Genomic DNA, 17,211 nt, shown 5'->3' on the forward strand with positions numbered 1-17,211 from the left:
CCTTCTCAATTAACATTTGTATCCTACTCTTATCTCTATGTCATTTGCTTCCAACTGCACATGGAATGGAATTGCTTCCTTCCCTTTGCTTTTTTTCCCCCCCCTTTATAAGCCTTAGGAGAAGTCTCTGTTGACAGCAAGCTCACTCTGCTTCCTGAGGGATGAAGGAAGTAGAAAGAACAATGTTGATGCATCCATCAGCCACAGGGTTACATGGGTCTGAAATAATCTAACCTTAAAAATCAGAAGCAAAAAAAATTTTGCAAGTTTCAAACAGGTTACATGACTCAGCAATTTTACTAAAGTTAAAATTTGCTAGTTAATCCTCACTGCTTTTATTCTAAGAACGCAAGAAATAGAAGCAGCTATGAAACAGTCCCCAATAATGAAACCCTTTTATTATAGGTTTGTTATATCATTTAATTAAATGGCTAGTATGCCATGCAAACAAAGCAGGCCACTGAATTAAAGAATCAGATAAAAATTTTAAAAGGTGTGAAAGAGAAAATCCAGTTTCAGTTTAACCCAGCTAGAAATGCAGAATAGGGGAAGTTAGCACATACTTTTCCCAATTTTAACATCCCAAAGTTTCAACATTACTCTTTCAAGACTTGCAAGATGAAGAATTACCAAAAGGTTTGTTATGCAGTTATTTCAGAATTGCATCAGACGACACTAAGGTGAAAAAGTAGCTACAATTGGTCTTTCATTCATCCATATGATGCGGACAAACTTGGCTGGGCCATATTTTATTGTCCATGCTGAACTGCCCTAGAGAAGGTGGTAGCGAGCTGCCTTCTTGAACTGAAGTCCTTAGCTATAGAAACAGCCACAGTGCTCATGGAGGAGCTCCAGGAATTTTACAGAGAAAGAATGTTGATCAAGTCATTAAAGAAATATCGTTACACCAATATTCCAGATGATGTGAAGATAATGCATCATATGAAGAAAGTTCACAAAATACCAGTGATGACAATCCTATATGTTCCTTTATGGGATATGGGTGTCACTGGCTAAGCCAGCGTTGGTTGACCATTTGGAATTTCCTTTGAGAAGGCAGTGGTGACCCACCTTACTGAATCACTGCCATTCATAGCATACTAACAGTCAGAGCTGTTAGCCAGGGAGTTCCAGGATTTCGACAGTAACAGTGAAGGAGCAACAGAATAATTCCAAGTCAGGATGGTGAGTGCTTGAAGGGAAACTTGTAAATGGTGGTGTTCCCATGCACTGCTGCCTTTGTCTATGCAGCTGGTAGAAGCCACAAGTTTGAGAGTTGTTGTAAGAGGAGCCTTGGCAATTTATTGCACAGCATCGTACAGAAGATACACACTGCTGCTGCTGCATGTCAGCAGTAAGCAGGGAAAGCTTTTCTAAAATGGATTAAAAATTCAGCTGCTGCTATACATCAGTGACATTAGGGGTGAATTTGGAGTTAAAGATTATCAGAGCTGCCATGATCACCCTGAAGGTGGAGCAGACTCAAGGGGCCAAATGGCCTAGCTGTGCATGACACCTTAGTCTTTCTTGCATTTATTAGTACAGTGGCATTAATCATGACATTACTCAATATCAAAACAGTTTCAATCTTCAGCATTCAATGCCTTTCAGTCTTTATCTAACTGCCAAAATATTAATCATTAGAGCAAAATGTGTTGGGAATATCTTTAAAAACAAAATCAGTTTGCTAGAATTTACAAATATATAATGACTGCAGATTTACATCCCTGTGATAATACTATGGCTTTAAGGGTTGCATTTTGTCCTGGTTTGTTTTTGGAAGAGGTTTTAAGACACTGAAGAGCTGTCAGCTTGAATCCAATAAAATAAACAGCCTGAGACCTTGGGCTTTCTTTTCCAAGGTTGGAACAATAGAAGTAGCCCGAATGGGTGCAGTTTTTGTTTTAGTTTCTCAGTACAAGATCCTACGGTCTTGAAGCAGAGCTTGGAAGTTGCAGTACATCTCTACCTGCTATTCTATCTCTCGCTCTGAGTTTTCACCTGATGTTCTTCCTCCTGAACTGGAGAACTGCCAGTGAGACAATCCATTTTGCCTTTTGCCAAGGGTCTCTATCAGATTTAACTACACAGGAAGAGTTAATTAGCAGTAGTTTATACATCTATTATCTTAAACATTTTGATAGAGTTCCAGTTAAACCAATTATTTTCTTACTTTTATTTTGTCTACATTTTATTGTTCGTGTAAAAATGAGGTGTATTTTGCTTAACGAGAAGTAATTTGACCAATTGAATTGCATCTAAAATGCAATACCTCATACTTACCCTTAAAAATAAAGAAAAAGGAGAGTTTGGCTCTAGACTATTTTTTGAATATATTTTGAAGGGGTTTGGTCTAATCCACAGCAGTCCTAACCTGCTCCACAAAGTATAAGTGTAAATAAGAATAAGAAAGCAAAGTGGTCAAGATTCAGAAGGTCAAAAGATGGATTTTAGGGGAGAAAGCCTTTAAAAAAAGGCGATGGTGAATGTAGAGAGGTTTCTCAAGGCAATTTCTACTGCAGGATCTACATGACTGAAGGCATTGAAATGAGATTTCATTCTTAGTTGACAGTTTTGTAACAATTTTAGTCTTATTTTACTTCAGATGTTTAATGCACCGCTCAGAAGACTTGCATTTTGCCCCATTATCTCATTCAAGAATGAAAAATTTTAAGGATCTATTTATTGTAACTAAATTAGAAACAGAAAGAGACATCACAAGTGACAACAAAAGGATTGCTACAGCAACAATTCACTCATGAATTTAAATAAAAAGGAACAGAAGAGGCATCAAAAAACAAGGTTTTTAAGAAGTGGGAAAGCACCTCCCTAGGGGATGATAAGGTCAAGAGTTAAATGCTATTTGCTTGCTCAGATGAGGACAACTTCCCACACCTTGAAACAGATACTCAATTCTCAAATACATACAGTAATCTGAAAGCAGTTTAATGACACGGCACTTTTCCATCTATTTTGTAGAAAGTCAAAAGGATACTGATGTTCCCACTTTAGCCAAGTTGTTAACACTATAGAATAGTAACTTCTTTCCTGAGCTACAAAGGCAAGTTGGTGAGCAATGCTGCCGGTATCAACGCAAGTCCAGTCTGAAGCAAGATCATGGAGAGCATATTGAAACCACATTTAAATCAAAGGGTAATAAGTGAGATTCAGATTATATAGTACTTAGGAGGTTTGCTTTGACAACTTAGCATAACAAAAGATCACATTTACAAATGTTATGGCTTTAAGTAGATGGAAATACTAACACTGATTTTAAAACTAAGGCAATTGCACATGCTCAGGGACTCTAGCTAACCATGACCATTACTTTTAGTAACAAAAAAACAGTAAAAGCAATTTGGTTGTGGTTTCTTCTGTTACTTTACTGATTCAATAATGAAACAAAACTAACCTGAGAGAAAAATGCGTCTTCATACACGAGATTAGCAGTGACCCACGAATGCACTTCTTTATTCCATTATAACAGCAAACATCAGCTTTCTTCTTCCTCTTGCTCCAACACCCTCTGAACCTACTTTAACATGTCTCCATGAAAGGAAGTTTATTTTGGCAATTTTTTTTCAGGAAGCTAGTGGCTTTTTGTAGCATGAGGATTGCTAATATAGGGTAACCTCCCACTATTTCCACTGCCTTCCTGCCTGGGTTTAAAGAGTTTGTCGTTACAATAGGATTCAAGCCTACTGTAGCACTAACTGCGTTTTCAGGTTGTCATGACCTGTGAGTCAGACTGACCAAAAAAATCATGACTAGACATCCAAAAGAACTCAAGCTTGCTTAGCAAGAATGAATGTTGCAACAGACTTAAAGATATTGCTGTAATTTTAAAATGTCCTTATGTTTGAATGATTTAAACTGCAATGTTAATAATTTTGCCACACTAGTCTATCTCCACTGCTAACCTCACTGCTAACCCTAGGCAACATACCACCAACTGGTTGGTCCAAATCCTATCCTTACCAACCCTCTTGAAGGTAGCATTTGACACACTTGCCTTCAATCGGTCAGAGCAGTGCATACCAGAGCTGGGATATCATCTTACAGATGCAAGACATTGGTAAGGTCACGTTTGGAGTGCTGGTCTCCCTGCTGCATGAAGGATGATGTTACTAAACTGAAAAAGGGTGCAAAAAAAGACTTACAAAAAAGGTTATTACTGGAGACTGGAAGGTTTGAGTTATAAGGACAGACTGGAAATTCTGTCCCTGGAGCATAGGAAGCAGAGGGGTGATCTTATGCATGTTTCTAAAGTCACCAGGTGCATAGATAAGGTGATGCATGAAGGTCTTTTCTCTACAGTAAGGGAGTCCAAAACTAGAGGGCAACAGTTTAAGGCGACAGGGGAAAGATTTTTTAAAAAATACCTAAGAGGTAACCTTTTCGACACAGAAGATGGTGTTTTTGGAATGAGCTGCCAGAGGAAGTGGTAGATGCACATACAATTACAACATTTGGACAGGTACATGGTTAGGAAAGGTTTGGAGGAATTAGGGCCAAATGCAGGCAAGTGGGACTAGCTCAGTGTAGGAAGCCCAGATGGCATGGACAAGTTGGGCTGAAGCTTTTGGTGTGCTGTATAACTCCATGATACATTCCCATCTTCAACTCCAAATAAATTATTGATTTTGGCTGGATTCCTCTGACAGATGACCCCTGAATGTGAACGTTGTTTCTCTCTCAATCTGCCTGAGCTTCTGTGATTTGTCTGTGGTGGGGTATTTTACTAGATGCAATGCTTAGGTCATCCCTCCAGAACAAACTAGATACTGATTTTGAAAAATCAAACCAATATTTATTACAGCTGACTGATACACAAGCATTTGGGTTATTATGCTAATAGGTTACTGAAGCATGTCCTTTGTAAGCTATCATGCTTCAAATTATCAAGGTAAGATGGAGTGCAAGACCATTATATCCCAGTGTGAATGAGTGATGTCATGAGCATGCCTCTTAAACACACTGACATAACTATCTCCTTTTTTCAGAGAAACACAAGTTAAAAACATCTCAAAACAGACATACTTGGTTATACACAGACATGCATTGTCAATGTGATCATTATTCAAGCCAAACAGAAACTTTCAAGGCTAACACTTCAAACTTCAACAATACACTTCAGATTTGACATCTTGTCCTGATCTAGCAACCTAAGATAGTCTGCATTGGTACAAATCATTCTGTTACACTTGTTTTCACAGCTTGGTTGTCTGGTTGCTTTTACTCAACATCACCATCCAAAATTCTGATTGTCAGAATGTTCTTCCTCACTTTGTGCATAATTGAAACACCATACATCAGTCCCACCAGGCTGTTGTTTCTTCATAATGTGGCAGCATAAGACCATAAGATATAGGAGCAGCATCAGGCCATTTGGCCCATCAAGTCTGCTCCACCAATCATGGTCAATCTTTCTCAACCTATTTTCCTTCTCTCCCTCCTGCACACTTGCTTTCAGTAGCCTTCTGTGGCAATGGGTGCACCACCCTCTGGCTGAAGAAATTCCTCCCTCATCTCAGTTCTAAAGGGTCATCCCTTCACTCCAAGGCCATGCCAAGTCTTTGTCTCTTACTAGAGAAGAGATCTTAACATTCAAGCTAGCCAGGCCTATCGGAAACCCCCCCCACCCCCCCCTTCTAAAATCTTCGAGTACAGACTTAGTGCACAACTGCTCCTCATATGACAAGCCTTCCAAGCCTGGAATCATGATCAGTAATGACTTAATACAATCTAGGCAGTTTGTGCTGTCTATAAACTATTGTTGGTACCAAAATATTTGCAATTTACTTTCTAATTCACACACTCACCAGTAAAGAGTTTTGGCAGTCCTTTCTGTTCATTCAGTTCATCTTTCACCTCAGTCTTTGAAAGAGAAATAGTTAGACATTTGGTTGCAGGGCTGGATTATTTGCACTTACCTTCATAACACAACTTATGCATCACTTTCTTGCTCTTGTCTTTTTCCCTGTCAATATTACCAAGATTTTATCCTTTCCCTTCTGGCCTGTTCTACCAGAAATCATTGCGCACATACATGTGCGGATCTCCTTCCTCCTGCAGTCCCTTTAGAAGTGTACCTTTTACTTTAAATTGTTCATTTGCCCACGTTATTCAACTACATTTCTCAGCATTGAACTTTATCACTTAATTGCCCACATCAACTGTTGAATGTCCTTTTGAAGATCTAAACTGTCCATCTCAGTTTACAATACTTCCAAGTGTGTTATCATCCAGAGACTTGGAAACTGTTCCCTACACATTGAAGATTATGTCATGAATATGATCAGAAAAATCAGAGTTCCACTACTGACCAAACCCTGGCGAACGAGACAGCAAGTCTTCCTCCAGCCTGAAAAATATCTATTGACCGTTATTCTTTTCTGCAACACTTGGCCAACTTTTTAAATCCATGGCTGCTGTCCTTTGTATCCCATGAGCTTCAGCTTTTCTCTAGTTGGAAGGGTTGCACTAAACTGAATGCCTTTTGGAAATCCATGTTCACCACAAGCAAACAAAAGCACGGCCCTGATCAACGCATCCATTTTTAAAAAAATTCCAGTTAGTTGAACATACCTTCTTAATTTCAGAATAGCCAGCATGGATTTCTAATCAACACACTTCTTTCCTTGTGACTACTAAGTCTAATTAGAATGATTTCTTCTTGAAGATTCCCTGCCATTGAAATTAAACTGGCAGGTCTATAATTGCTGGACTTAGCCTTACAACTTTTTTGAATAAAGGAGCGTGCAGTTTACAACCCTTCAACCTTCTGGCATCATCCCCAAGTCTAGAGGAGACTGAAGGGTTATGATAATTGCAACTGTAAATCAGCCTCGCTTCTTTCAATATTTCTTTGGCTATATCTGATCATCAGTACTTAAAATTGACCAGGCACCAGGACCAAACACTTCCTCCTTACCAAATTTGAATCCCTCCAGTGACAGAGATAGTAGGAACTACCAATGTTGGAGAATCTGAGATAAGGTGGATGAACACAGCAGGCCAAGCAGCAGAGGAGCAGGAAGACTGACGTTTGAAGAGTCTAGGCCCAAAACATCAGCCTTCCTGCTCGGCTTGCTGTGTTCATCCAGGTTTGTCACTAGGGAGGTAACAAGAGTTTCTTTCTCTAATCAGCAGAGCATGGCCAGTAACGCTTCAGTCAAGACAGATACAAAAGTAACACATCAGCTATGCCCCCTGCCTCCATGTGCAAGTCTCCTTTTGATCCCTTTTCATCCCTGCTTTTAGGGTCATGACTGTTTATGTGCCCACAGAATACTTTGGGCAGCCTACTTGAACAGCCTTTCGTATGGGCTGCCAGTCTTTTCTGGTGAAAAGACTTGGCTTGTCTAATATGCTCTTTCTTTCACCTCCCTTCTGAATCTTCAGCAATCCTCCTGGTTCTCAGTTCTACTTGCTGTCTGACAATGGATGCGCACAATTATTTTTCATTGCCTCAAATTTCTCCCAGCTTTGTCATCCACTGACCTGTGGATTTGTTTACCCCATTTGCTCTTGAGGGAAAACACCCTGACTGTTACCAAAAACATCCTCTTTGAAGGTAACCCTTCACTCAGTTACAGGTTTGCCTGCCAACCTTTTAGTTCCAGTCTATCTTGTGTAACTTATTCTTGACCCAATGAACCAGATCACCAATTGATTTTTCTTGTTCTGGGTTAACCACTGCCATTCTCCACCATCATCTTATGTTACAATGATTACCATCTCCATAGGTGCACCCAGTGACTCTTGATCTGCTTTGCCCACCTCATTTCAATGAATCCAATCCAGCGCAACATTTGTTAGACTAAACACACTGCCAAATGAAAAATACTCAAATACATGCATGTTTGCCTAGAGCAGTGTTTAATGCCCTCCGTTATAACTACTCTATTATCCTGGCATCTCAAAATTTGCCTGCAGATTTGTTCCTCAACATCCTTCCCACTAGTTGACCGTAATCTAGATTTCATCGAACAGTGTGATTGCACCTTTTTGTTTTCAGCTGAAGCCAAATTATTTCTGCCCGTGAATCACCCTCTTTCTCCAGCACTGCAATGCCCTTAACCAATACAACCGCCTCTCTGCCTTCTTTTTCTATCTTTTCTGAACACCCTTCCCACAATATTTCACTCAGTCCTGTCCTTCCTTAACCTGGGGATCTTATTACAACAGAATTTTTCTACACTGCAATCGGTGTCAATAACTGCCCAATCATACTCACTACATGTGAATGCATTCACATAGTGTGACCTTGATTTAGACTGTATTACTCTTCCTTACTCCAACTTCACTATTAACATTGTTCTTTATACTAGTACTATTTGTGTCTCCAAGTATTTTGTGCACCCTGGTGACGTTCTCTAGTCAGTTCTCACATCCCTACAAAGTTAAATTTAAGCTCTGCCAACAACTCAGACAAAAAGACCTTGCAAAGAACATGGTCTAGGTACAGCCTGTCCTCTCTTGTGCCAGTGCCATCTTCCCAAGAGCCAGGTGCAGTGCCCTGCACTCTGCATTCATTCATCCATTCAACCAACCTTTTCCTATTTGTGTATTCACTTGTATTTGGGCCAAAATACTGTCTGCATGTACTTTGAAGCCCTGCTTGATGGGCCACATCCCTCTTCCAACCCAACCCACGTATACCAATGAGGACAACATGCTCCCACCCATCTGCCAAACTCCACCCTCGGGGTATTCAAAGCCCTGGTACTAGGGAGATATTACGCCATTGGGAATTTATGTCTAAGGTCACAGCAACACCTGCCTGTTCCCTTAACTAATGATCCCTATCACCATTGCTCTTTCATTCCTTCTCTTTACCTGCCAAACAGATGAGCCATTATTACAAACATGGCTTGCCTGCATTGCAAGGAACCAATACCCTCGCACCAAAAAAAGGACTCCGCTTTGAGGGCAGATCCTTAGCAGTACCCTGACACCAAATCAGTTCAAAATAAAGTCCTTTGCGTCAACAATACTTCATATGTTCACAAGTTGAATATCCAGATTCAGACTCATGTCTTGTGTGTTTAATTCTCATGCATCCCTGGTGTAACATGGACATGATATCTTTGTGTAATGCTTCTGATATTAGCATTTGTTTGCCCTTTAAATGACTTGTAATGTGGCCTGTGTGTCGAAAATAAATGACTCTTCACAGTAACTGCATCACTTGTGGCCTATTACCCCCACACAGCGAAAGCACGGTTTGATTCTTGAGAATTATGAGAGCACAGAGACTTGTGCATACTGTTATTCGTGCTACAACTGGACCACTAGTAATGACAAAGGTAGAAGATTCTGGAAAGCGAAGATGAATAAGTATTGACGCTGCAGTCAGAATCTGGCTAGGCACACAATCATTGATGCTTCATATAATGTACAATGGCCTCTTGCAGGCTATACCCTGGGGTGCCATTTGCTAAAGTACACTTACTTCAGGATACAGTAGTAATATGCTGACACAGGCACACATGTCAATTTAGACTTTTATTGTGTGCCATTCTGCTTTCAGGCTATGAGAGATTGATGGCTGTATAGGTCTTTGATTGCTGTATACAGTCTATATGGTTTGTGAAATACAGTACACTTCCAACTTCAGAAATTTGCCTTTTGATTGGCTGACTCAACTCGAATGATGCATTTGCTTTGCTGTCGTTGCTGTCCTGGTGTTGTACTGTTCTGTTGATCACAAACAAACATTCACCTTTTCCTAGTTACTATCAGTTCTGAAGATGGGTCACTGGACTCAACGTTAACACAGCTTTCTCCCCACAGATGCTGCCAGATCTGCCGAGTTTCTCCTGCTATTTGTTTTTGCTTCAGATTTCCAGCAACCTACAGTTTTGTACTGTTATTTCATTTCGCTTTGGGATTTCCTGCACACGTTCAATGTCCCTCAGTGCCACATTCGTTAAAAGTCAGGAAAAACTGGGCAGCTTTTGAGTGGATGCAACAAACAATATCAGTACAGGTCTTGTCGGTTTGGTGCATCTTGTGATCAACATTGGTGTTAGCTGCTCCTGAACCATAAGACTTGTGTTGGCCAGTCACTACAGTTTCACTCTGGTGTCCATCCTCAAGACAGACATTAATGGAATGGCCCTTTTCTCATCCAAAATGTTCCTTCTAATGAAGAAAATGAGCATATCTTACAGCTCCTCTTTAGAAAATTCTCAGAGTATTTCCCCTTTTTCTTGTTTAACATTCACACTATTTCACAAGCTTCATTTGGCATACAAGGCATTGTTTGATTGTTATGTTTACTCAATGAAGGTGGTCACTCTTTCTACAAGAAAGTAATCCCAATAAACTAATGACAGTAAGTCACACTCATGCTTGGAACAGACTCCTCCAGTATCTCTAAACTTGTTATTTATCCACAGCCACAGAGGTATAGCATCTCTGCTGAACTGAGTACAATCAAGAACAGCTAATCAGCCCTGACAGGGACAACTCCTCTGCTGTCCACCTCTCATTCACCTGCAATGAGAGAATCACCAGTTAGAAACCAGATCAAACTCCATGCAGTCTGAACCTGACCTTGCTAGCAGTTTGCATGGCAGTGAAAAGAAACCATACCTGAGTTTTGAGCCAGAAATAACATGATTAAATAAAATGCCTCAGTATTTTAGACGAGCATGAGACGACAGAAGATTTCTCTTCATAAGTGGAACTGGCAATGCAACCAATGTTTAAGTGGCTTTGTACAAGCAAGCTAAAAAACCTTAGAATACTAAATCTGCCAAACAAATCTTTCCTGAAGAAGTCTTAACACAACTTAATCTGGAGTGAATGAAACTAAGTGACAAGCCAGTCACTCTACCACAGGAATTGCAAGGTTAGGTTCACATGTACCATTCTCTCTAGAGGTTGTTTGCCTGCTGTCCCTCCGTCCCCCCACCCCACCCCATTTCAGCCAGAATGAGTGGGTGGAGAAAGGAAACAAAAACGTCAAGCAAACAATGCACCTTTTTTTGAAAGGAAGAATAAAAAAGGGGAGTCAGACTTAGCTATGATCACTTTCCAGCAGCCCTAATAAAAAGAAAATAAGAAAAAAATATATATATAAGAAATAATAATAAAAAGAAAGCGGGACATAACACCAGTGCTTTGTTGGAGGCTCACTGATGATGTTACCTAGAATGGTGACGAAACGTCTGAAAACTAACCTTCCAGCTCAGCGAGCAAACTCACATCCAGAAGCTCAACCTGAGCTACAAATCTTCTCAAAACTCGTGAGCCCTAAACAGGAGGAGTAAGGACCCTCCCTTGTCAGTTGAGAAGAGAGGCTTCATGGAGGCATGTTGAATGGAGATAAACAATAACAGAGCAATCCTTTTCCACCTTAACCAGGACACATTCTTTTTGGCAGAAGGTTGGTGACCACTAACCAAGCTGGCTCAGCAAGTATTGTGGACAGGAGCAAAATGTTGCAAAGGGACTTTGATAAAGTGAATTGAAAGCCTATAAAAAGATGGGGTTCAAAATAAGAAATCAATTTTTAAAACTTCAGATTGATCCGAGTATTTCTAAATGAGAAGCTAGAAACGGTGGAAAAATAAGATTTATAGATGCATGTACAGCAATCAATAGTGATCAAATGGACATCAAAAAGGTGAATGGAATATTAGCCTTTATCTCAAGATAAGCGTGGACATTCCAGAACTGCAAACTCTGGATCAACCATATCTAGAGTATTGCACCTAGCCTAGATCTTGCACATTGATATGAATATATTGGCCTGGGATGGTGCTGTTTCTATAAAATTGTACCGGGGTTAAAAATGAACAAAGGGCATATTGCACAAAATAAGTTTGTATTCTGAGTCCAGAAGAATAAAAGGCGAAGTGTCAACTTAGCTGAACAGCTTATGAAACTGATCATTTGTTATATGCCTATCAAATGCTTCCAAAGAAACATAAAAGAATATACCATTTACAGTAGAATACTGCAAGTTCAAAGCAATTGCAGCAGGCTAGCAGTATCTGTGTGTGCTTGACTCAAACAACTACTGCAGTCATTAACTGGTTCAGTGGAACATCCAAATCTGTGTGTACTTGGTCTTACCCACGAGGGTGTGCCCAGCGTTTTGTGATAAACGCAAGCCCTGTGTTCTACAAGATGACATTGCGCGAAACAGTGTAGGAATTCCAAAGACCCAGAGAAATCCAAAATAACAACACTCTACAGCAGCATGTGAGAAGCTTTCAAAGTTTCATCCCTGGCACACAAAGCAAGTCACAGTCCAAGAGGTAACTGCAACGTTCAGTTCATAGAACTCAGTCAGATAGGATATCAACTTAACGCACCACATGGAAATAGTCAGAAAAACCAAAGGCTCCACCTCCACCGAAGTGATGTATCCCATAAAAACAACGTACTTATACAACATGATTGACACTGGTGCAAGTGCCAGTATCATTTCTTTTCAGCTTACACATTCCATACTTGGGAAACTAGAGTTATCTGGTACAATGCATAACCAAGTCAGCTATCTACATTCAACAGGTCTGAAAAGGCAATCGTGAACGCTTCAGATGGACACCGGAAACCTTTCCTATCAGATGGACAATCTATTTTCAGTTTTCCAGTATGCACAGATCTACTTCAATCAATGAGGTAACAAATCCGTCACAGTACCATACATTCCTGGACTAAAAAATCTCATACATTCTGGTCACAGACAAGCAGATTCAATCAACTATGCCAGATGACGGCCAACTGCATGGATAGCTCCAAAATCTCAGCAATAATTGAGCATCAAAATGGAGGTCACAAGGGATATGGTTTATGAAGTGCAATACTCTTTAGTGCAATGGTTTTTGACACATTGAAAATAATGAATACTATAGATCCAATTTGTTGAAGTACATTACTGGGGATAGACCCCAGTCATTCTGTTTCCAAGACACACAGGAAATGGTGTATGCAACATATTAACCTTCTTCTCACTCCTCAGTCCAAGTCTCACAAAATGCACTGTTCATACTATTAAATCTGTGATCATTAAGTATGAAATGACTTGTGAAAAATTTGCAAATAGTGGTGTTAAACCTGTATCCTACTCCTCTAGGCAATGGTTCACCACCACCAGTAGCTTTCATGCTTTTGAGATAAATCTGCATAGTCCTTCCCTTCCACTTTCTTACTACCCCACCATGCGTGTGACATATCCCTGGAAAGGAGGGGGTTAGTGGTACAGGAGCATGGTCACTGAATATACAGACTGTCATACCAACTTTAAATCAGGAAATAGCAGAAAAGAGTTTCAGATTTTTATATGTACACATGGATCAATTGGAAAATACTACACTACGTGTCTAGTGTAGGTGATTATGCTGTTATAATAAGCAATGTTTAAGTCCTTTGAAGAAATAAATAACACTTCTATATCCAAACTGCACAGCTTGAATGAGCAATCACAATGGAAGAAAATTCAGAGTCAAGAGGCATCACGCCAGACAACAATCGTGCATTTATGAAAACTAATACACATCCATCTATGATAACAGATGCACACACAATGAAACTACATCACCGAGTTGTAATAGCTGCACAAGTTCACACACACACACAGCCTTACAGTATCAATACGGTCCGTCAGTTGTGCACAGCGTACAATACACATTCAACAAATGCAGAACCCACATCATATGTGAAAGTCTGTGATATCAGAAATATAAACAGTTGGTGTTGTAAATAAACTCCAAGATCTAGCTCAAATAGAACACTGTCTTTGTGATATATATTACACTAACATTCAATAATCTATAAACTATGTTAATAAGAATAATCTTTTGGTAAGCTAGACAACTGAAACAAAGCCGATTTTTGTTTCTAAAAAGTATCTGCAGGCATTTAGTCTCAGAAAATTGCCCAAAATATTTTCAAATAATGACCGGTCTGTTTAAAATAAAAATCAAATATTGTCACAATCATCTCAAAAGGAAGAAAAAGTTAAGAATGCAATAGCACCAATTCACAATTTAATATTGGTTAAACAGAGCTCTGCTCACTGACAATGTTAAAAACTACATGCAACAGCAGGTATAGGTGGCAGCAGAGACCACAGTTTCACACTAAGAGCAACAATAACTTTTTAAAAGCAGATATTTCAGGCAAATTTTCATTTACTAACAAAATACAATTTTTGTTTTCAATTTATTATACCTCCCACCACTACAAACAGTATATAGTCGTCAGGCTTTGCTCTATGCAGTTCAGAGCTGGCCTCATTGAGCAGCATTTTGCAAAATATTTCAGGGATGTATTTTCATACGTTTCACAGTTCTAAAATATTGCTCGTGGCACCTGTAAGGCATATTTTTTAAAACAAGCACATTATAGTGTGGTCAAGTCCATCTAATCAAATATTCCAAGATGGTCTTAGATTTACCAGCTTTGGGAATTTTTAAACAAACTACAAATCTCATTAACTGGTTTTATCTCCAAAATATCAGAATATCCATCTCTTCAGTACCTTGTCCCATTGTATCTTGCAGTCTCAACTCTTATTTCTCCCGTTATCCAGTCTTTTGTGAGCTAAGTTCATGACTCTTCAATAACCTGTGCCACTTTAACTGTTTGAGCCAGCTGTAAAAAGCTGATATAAGCAATTGTTTTCAAAAACTTTTACATTTATTAGAATGACATAAAAAAGTACCCATTTGAGCTGGCCCATAATGGGTAGGTGTTAACTGAATGTCAGTCATTTCCCCAGTAATGGGGACTGACAGCCCAGTATGAATCAAACAGTACGTGATCACAAAAACGCAATGGCACACCACAAGAAATTTTGTTAAAAGCATTTACTGCACTTAAATTTTTCAGACAAATTCTGGTAGATAGGTGTACAAATATCCAATTCAAATCAACAAAGCAATGCATGTATAGAAAGGACAAGATCAGAAATGGAAGACTATGATTCAGTGGTGCTAATTTTTGTGTTCCAGTTGTGAACATGCACAAGTTAGACATTTGGAATCAGTACAAAAACAGTCAAGACCTCTTTGGATGGGTTTCTCTTTTGCACATGATATTTAGAAACAGGAAACTCCTGATTTATTATAATATTCAAATGTGGGAGTGATTATAAAGCCTCCCTTGTCTCTCCACAGCTCCCTCATCCATTCCTCACTAACCCCACCACCTTTCCCTGCAACCACAGGAAGTGCTACACCTGCCCCTACACCTCTACCCCCCCCCCCCCGACCCCCGCCTCACCTCCATTCAAGGCACAAAACAAACCTTTCATATCAGACAGAGTATGCACAGACCTGTACATCCCTCAAGGTCTACTGTATCCACCGCTCCTGATGTGACCTCCTCTACATCACTGAGGCCAAGCAGAGTCTCAGACTGGTTTGTACAGCATCTGCACGTGACAAAGTACAACACCTTCCGGTTGCCAAACATTTCAGCTTCCCCTCCCGCTGGGTGAAATGTCCATCCTGGACCTCTCCAGTGTCACAATAACACCACCTGCAAACTGGAGGAGCAGCACCTCCTCATATTCCACCTTGGGAGTCTACAGCACAATGGCCTAAACATGGAATTCACCAGTTTTAAAATCTCTCTACCCCTAGCCTCATTCTATGTTCAACCCTCCATCTCATCCCCACTTTCTTGACCTGACAACCAATCCACCTTCTCTCCCACCTATCTGCTCCACCCATCCCACTGGCTAATCCCCACCACTCCCTACCTACACTCACCTATCACCATCCCACCTACCTTCCCCACAGAGCCCCACCCCTGCTCTCTTTTTATTTCCCAGCTCCCTTCTACCTCTTTTCTGAAGAAGGGTCCCAACCCAAAATGTCAACTTGCCTGCTCCTCTGATGCTGCTTGGCCTGCTGTGTTCCTCCAGCTTCACACAGTTATCTCCCTTGTATTTTTCTGCTGCATACTTTATTGCAGCATAACATGAAAAATATCAATGAATGTCATACATAATGCATGTCAGGTTCTGCTCAATACTGAGCTGTACTTGAAAGCTAGTTTAAAAAGTACCCTAGAGAAACCATTCAAATATGACAAAACATTTTAAGGCTTGTTCTTCAGAACTTTTCCTCCTCTTTAGTTTTCTTTTCTACAGAAACGAGCTCTCATGAGCCGTGATTAGTTCTCCACCATTGGTCCCAACAGATGCACAAGATAAACTCTTGATTCATCCACAAGCACTCATTGATAGACAACCAGACCTCCCATTGTTGGTGATCAATGCTTTTGGAGAATTCAACAACAGTTTCTAAAAGTTTTCAGAATTTCTGCCACCTCATTTCCCTTTAATTTTCCCAAGTATTTTAAAAATGGTACTTGCATGTAATTATTTAATTCTTCTACATCGCTTGCATAAATCTGCATCCTGAATAATTATGGAAATTTGAGTGTAACAAGTATATTGTTATTCAGACAGGATTTATAGAATCTCTTGGCCGTTCAGAACTGAACTTTGACCATTAGAGGTTTATTTATAGTGCAACTCCCTAAAAAATAAACGAATATTTTTAAGATTAGAGACTGTTACAAACTGTTTAATATTTCTGCCTTCCCTGGGATGCCACTCAGTTGGGCCTGAGAGTCTTTCAGTAGCACTATATCAGAAAGCCAGCTACCACTGTGGCTTAAGGAACCACCATTATTGCTGTGACAATTACAGCACATTTAAAGCACATTTCAAATATGATCATCTAACTCAAGTACACCCAGTATACCAAATCAGTTTTATCAAAAGTGCAATCATCCACTGAATAATTGAGAAGCTGAGAAGGATGTGTCTGCAGATTATTATGATCACACTAAAGTTTTTAACATTTTTAAAATAAGCTGTAAACAGAGGTAATCTATCAGAAGGAAAACCAATATGACTCAGCTCATTTAGAAAATGAAACTGGATTTTTTTTTAAGTGCCTGTTGATGTTTAACAAATGTTTCCATAGGTAGACTGCACCAATGTTAAATAACAATTAAAATACCAATTGTCAGTACTTGGTGCCAACTACTAAAACCAGATTCATCATAGTTAGATCAAAATCTCCTCCTACCACAATCACATTAAGTTTTTAAGGTTTTCACTACATAAACAAGCATTATAAATTCAGATCAAAAATAAATTTCAACTCACAAATATTTCTGGTTGAGTCATTTAACCAACATACTGCATTCTAATAGTCAGAAATATTGTGC

The 17,211-nt window shown here is 39.6% G+C and overlaps 1 protein-coding gene across 4 annotated transcripts in view; it reads right to left on the minus strand.

Annotated features, from left to right (window-relative positions):
• Positions 1-17,211, minus strand: part of rapgef4a (Rap guanine nucleotide exchange factor 4a) — a 264,085-nt gene that overhangs the window by 168,297 nt on the left and 78,577 nt on the right. The window contains exon 1 of one of the 4 annotated variants that reach the window (XM_048535127.2): positions 3,413-3,434. The exons of the other annotated variants lie outside the window; for them this stretch is intronic. The gene's annotated coding sequence lies outside the window, so the exon portion shown is untranslated. Of the gene's footprint in view, positions 1-3,412; positions 3,435-17,211 lie in introns of those variants that run through there. 4 annotated transcript variants of the gene reach the window in all.

The sequence above is a fragment of the Stegostoma tigrinum genome, chromosome 7 (assembly GCF_030684315.1).
Source record: "Stegostoma tigrinum isolate sSteTig4 chromosome 7, sSteTig4.hap1, whole genome shotgun sequence".
Classification (NCBI taxonomy): domain Eukaryota; kingdom Metazoa; phylum Chordata; class Chondrichthyes; order Orectolobiformes; family Stegostomatidae; genus Stegostoma; species Stegostoma tigrinum.